This window comes from Urocitellus parryii, chromosome Y, assembly GCF_045843805.1.
Source record: "Urocitellus parryii isolate mUroPar1 chromosome Y, mUroPar1.hap1, whole genome shotgun sequence".
Taxonomy (NCBI): Eukaryota; Metazoa; Chordata; class Mammalia; order Rodentia; family Sciuridae; genus Urocitellus; species Urocitellus parryii.
Genome location: NC_135548.1, coordinates 31557964 through 31563724, shown reverse-complemented (window position 1 = coordinate 31563724; position 5761 = coordinate 31557964).

Below are 5761 nucleotides of genomic sequence, written 5' to 3'. Positions count from 1 at the left end.
GGTAGCAAATGACAATTGATTATATGAATAGAATTTAGTGTAACATGTTTACATAAACTTTGTGAGAATAGCCAAGCTTTCTGTGTTTATTAATTTCTCCTACAATAACAGTAAGGGTGGTGATTTGTGCATAGGAAGAAAAACTCTGACATTAAATCATTCTTTTGGCTGAGAACATACAACTGAATTTTAACATGTTATAATTTTCTCACAGGAAAATAAAGAAGAAATAAATTTATAAGAAGCACTTTATTGAAGGTAATAGCTTTTCTAAAAGGGGTAAAACATTTCATTCTTTTTTTATTTTCTTAAAACTGCATAGACTAATTCTGAGAAAGTACTTAAGCACTTCCTTTTTTTATATACATTTTTGGATGTTGATGGGCCTTTATTGTGTTCATGTATTTATATGCAGTACTTAGATGGAACCTTGTGCTTCAAACATGCTAAGGAAGTGTTCTACCACTGAGTCACAATCCCAGCTCCAGGCACAAGCCCAGGTCTTTCAGCTCTTTCTTGATGTGTAGAATTTCTCTCCCATTCCTCTGCTGTCTTGATCTAAGTATCCATACATTTATTTCACACTGATACAGTGATTTGATGCACAAACACAGTACCATTTAATGCAGCATAAGAGCATGGTTTATATCTTAAGTCCATTTTAAGCATTCAAGCTAATTAGAGTCATAAAACTATTAGAATAGTGCCTTTTAATCCACTGGTATATTAACCTATATAAGAGAGGTGGGCTTTTTATTAAAAAAAAAAAAAAAAAAAAAAAAACCCTGAAAAATAGTTGGACTGAAACTGGTGGAAAATAATACTTGAGGCCCACTGCTCCTTTGTGTTGTACTAATAATAACACAGAGACCATTAGGAGCAGCACGCTATCTGAGCTTCATAAAGATGGCCAATTTATAATAAAAAAAGAATTTATATAATACAGGACCTTTTAGATCACATCAGGTTGACTCTTTTGGAAAGCAAATGTGTAAGCCATGCAGCTCACAAGACATGACATGGTTCATCCACATTCCACATGGCTTGTGTGGCCTCTGTTCAGCAGCAGAAGAACCTCAAGACTGGCTCCCACAGAACAGATTGCTGCAGTCAAATATTTGGATTAGTAAAGTGTAGTGAACTATGGTGACAGCAATTTTGAAGACAGATTCCTTCAGTTTGCTTCCAGTAAAAAGACAGTAAGAAAAATATGAGTGCAAAGTCATTTTTCATGAACTCCTCTTTGTTTTGCTTTGTGAACATATCCTATAAAAGAAAATAGAATTCTGACTGGGGGATGGGATCTGGACCTCCAGTGATTGTTATAGAAAAATAGGAAATGTTGACACCAAGGGTATGCTATCAAATACTAAGCATAGGACTGCCTACTTCTTTGAGAGAAGGCTCTGTGGTAAATAGAAAATACTGGTCATGTCCTTTCTTTTGGATTCATGAAGGCTAGAGTGTTTTTGATGTTTGAGATCCATTGTGCTTTGAAATATAATCCCCTTAGCATCCCTGCCATAGGTTTATATGAAAGGTGATTTAAAATACTGTGGTGGGCTAACCTCCATTGATTATTTTGATGGGAAACATTTTTTAATAAAAAAATTAAAATGCAAATACTCTTTATTTTTCTTAATATTTACTTTTTAGTTATTGGCGGACACAACAGCTTTGTTTGTATGTGGTGCTGAGGATCGAACCTGGGCTGCACGCATGCCAGGCGAGCGTGCTACCGCTTGAGCCACATCCCCAGCCCCACAAATACTCTTTAATAGGGAATTTTATACACTATTGACTGGAGGCTTTCTTAAAATGATTTTATTCAAACACATCTTTTATTTAAAATATATAAATAACTGGATTTTTAAAGCCAGTCATGTAAAAAATTCAGACACTTTAAAATAAAAGTAAATAGGTAATTCACGTCATATTTTCTACAAAACTTTTATTTGCCATTTTGTTTAGAAAAATATAAAAGAATCAAATTATTTCACATACATATAAAAAGTTAACCTTAGGTAAAACATATATACATATGTACATTTATACACAGTGTTCTAGAGTGTACACACACATTCTAAAATATATAAAAGATTTCATCAACCTGGAGAAAAATTCCAGAAAGTATCTAACATTGATATTATTTAATGAACTTTCATGGAAAAGTAATTATAAAATCATGTCTAAACTTATAAGAAATAATTTCATGTGTTTATCCCAAGAAAATAAGTTTTCACAGGTTTTTCAGAGGATAAATAACCTGTGATTCCTCACAGTCTTATCATGCATTCACTACTTTTCTTATTCTAGCCTGGATACTGTCTCTAGTACTAAAAACATTTTCTTCATATGTAAATTTAGTTTTTCACTTCTACCTATTTTGATTTACTATTTTGATTTGATTTTCTTAAACACTCTTTGTATTCTGTTTTTCTCTCTCTCACTCAAAAAATAGATATAATGAGAGAATATATTATTTTTTTAACAAATTTATATATTTTACTTGCTTCAAAAGTACTTGTTTTTTTTCATAATATATTACACTTATTCTTGGGTATTACGAACTCCACAATGGGATATATAAAACATTTTCAACATATACAAATATGCTTTTAATATTTTTTTTATTTTTAAATATTTTATTTTCTCTGCATTTGCTCACAGTCTTTTATAAATTAACTTTTTAGATTTTATTTTAATTTGTTATATATAATAGTAGAATGCATTGTAATTCATATTACACATATAGAGTACAATTTTTCATATCTCTTGTATACAACATAGATTCACACCATTTGTATCTTCATACATGTACTTAGAGTAATGATATTTATCTTATTTCTCCACTTTCCTATTCCCATGGCCACTTTCTTCCCTTTCTTCCCCACTGTCTTATCTAGTGTTCGTCTATTCCTCCCATGCTTCTCCCTCCTCTCCATTACAAATCAGAAATTTTATTAACAGAGAAAACATTCAGCATTTGGTTTTGGGGGGATGGGCTTACTTCACTTAGCATTATATTCTTAAACCTCATCCATTTATCTGCATATGCTATGATTTCATTCTCTTTTAATAATAAGCAACATTCCATTTTGTATAAAAATGAAATTTTCTTTTTCAATTCATCTATTGAAGGGCATCACAGCATAGTACAAAGATGCAGCTACATTGATGTTTATAGAAGCACACTTCGAAAAATGCTTTTAACTACCAGATTATAAATGAAATTTCTAAAAATCTGATATAAAGATGAAAATTCTAGATTACATGGTTTCTATTGAACATTGTGGATGTGTAAGGTGTTGAATATTTTCATATATATTTGTTATCAGAAATACTATTATTTCTTCTAATAAAATGTTTCTAAAATGAAAATACTAAATGGAGAAGCCAATAATGTAATAGCCTTGCCTCATAATTTATTAGGTGTAAGATTTTGTGAATATTTTAGTATTTTTAGGTGTAAAATCATAGCTAGATTTTAGTTTAACCTAATGTTAGGTTTTCTCATAAACTAAATAATATGATATATCATAGATTATAATATGATATAATTATATCATATTATAACCTATGATATATCACTTAAATTCTGGGAATCTCATCAATTTGATCATCTACCTGTCATTAATAATTGCTCTCAGATTTTCTGGAAAACTTGAACATGCCCAATATTATTTTCCTAAATTATATGTTATGAAAGAATTATTCAGAGTTTCCTAAAGTAAAGTAGCCCTTAAAAACAGCAAGTGCTCTATACAATGTATACATGTAGTGGTCATAACTATTGAGATCAGAACTACATGAAGCTTGGTTTGTGTACTCCATCAATTCAGGTTTTATTAACAAGGAATAAGACAAATTTTTTACACCATGAAGAAGATCTCATAGCAGGACAGGTAGAAACTGCAGTCACTTATCTCCATGAAGTCCCAATATCACATCCACTTATCACATCCACTACATTTGTAAAATGGCATCTCATTATATCAAAACTGGTATATGAGATGTAACCTCACTAAGAGTCTCACCAAATCAAAACATTTTGAACACCATACATGGGAGGGAGGAAGCCAGGACCAGATCAAACAGAAACTGCTTGCATTAAGACCTGTAACCACCTGGTGATGTAAGTGAATCCAAAGAATGATCAAAGCACGAGTATTTGGGTTTAGAGATAAGCCTGCAAAAGGCTTAATTGTTCTAAGGCAAGGAAGCAATATAAAGCATAATTGTAACTATGCAGTTATAAATCACAATTTTGAGCAGAAGGACAGAAAAACAGGCAGAAGAACAGAATTAAAGAACAGGACAGAGGGGCTGGAGATGTGGCTCAAATGGTAGTGCGCTCGCCTGGAATGCGTGCCGCCTGGGTTCGATCTTCAACACCACATACAAACAGTTGTGTCCGCCGAAAACTAAAAAAATATATATATAAAAAAGAACAGAATAGAGTTTTTAAACTCATAATAGAAGGCTTGACAATCCTTATCAAAGTGGTGAAGATGTTCCAGAAATTGTCCTTTATGAAGATAATTTGTGGAAGGAGTGAGTTTTTTGTTTCTGGAGAAAATTTGGACAGAAAGTATAGATTAAGAGAAGGACTAGCAAAAGCACCAAAGTCACAGAAGGAAGATAGAGTCTATAAGATGTTCAGTTATAGGGCTGGGTAGCTCAGTTGGTGGTAGAGTGCTGGCCTCACATGCACAAGGCTCTGGGTTCAATCTCCAGTACCACCAAAAAAAAAGGAAAAAGATGTTCAGTTACAAATTTTTATTGTGTTTATCATGCTGTCATTTAGAATTATGATAAGTATTATTATTTAAAATTAGGAATTGAACCCACAGGTGCTTAACTACTGAGTCAAACCCCAGCTCTTCCTATTTTTTTTTTTTGAGACTTAATCTTGCAGAATTTCTGAGACTGGCTTTGAGCTTGCAATTCTCTTGCCTTAGCCCCTAGATCCAACCAATATTACAGGAGTTTGCCACCATATCCAGCTTAAAATTTTTTAACTGATTTTATTTTTATATATCAGGACTTCATCTGACAATGATTGTATTTACTTTTGTTAATGTTTGAATAGAATCTGTACCATATACCACAAATAACCTAAAAATTCACTCTATGTAAATATGATATCATTTTGGCATGAGTGGGAAAATGACTCTACAGTTCTTGAAGTGACTCCCTAAGTATGGTCAAGCATAATGTCAAATCTTTGATATTGTTCCTTAAGAAATTTGGAAAAGAATGTGGCACATTAAGTGAATATTTTAATAAAATTAAAAAGCCTTGAAAAATATGTCCCAGAGACTTGTGCTTCAATCCATTAGGAGTGATGTTTTAGACTGTATAGTTGAGGAAATAAATGTTGTTTAGAACCCACATCTCAGTGATTTATTTAATCAATGTTTATTTCCCACTCTAAAAAGTCTAAAGTAAACAAAATCTAATGGTCAGGCAGGTCTCCTGGGTAGCTTACATCTGAGGTAGTTCTCAGAACTCTGGGGTTCCTGCATTTCATGGATTTTATGGATCATTTTCCCTCTAAAATTTGTTAGTATCACAGCAGTACATCTCCCCATTGAAAATACTCACATTAGTCTCCCAGGCATTAGAAGCCTTCACTTCATGATGGTGTGCTGTGGGAGAGGCGTGCAATTTCAGGGTCTGTTTCGGCCTTCAGCACACTTGTTTGTGCTACTTGCCATCATGAAGGTTTTTTTTTTCATCATAAATTATATTCAGAAAG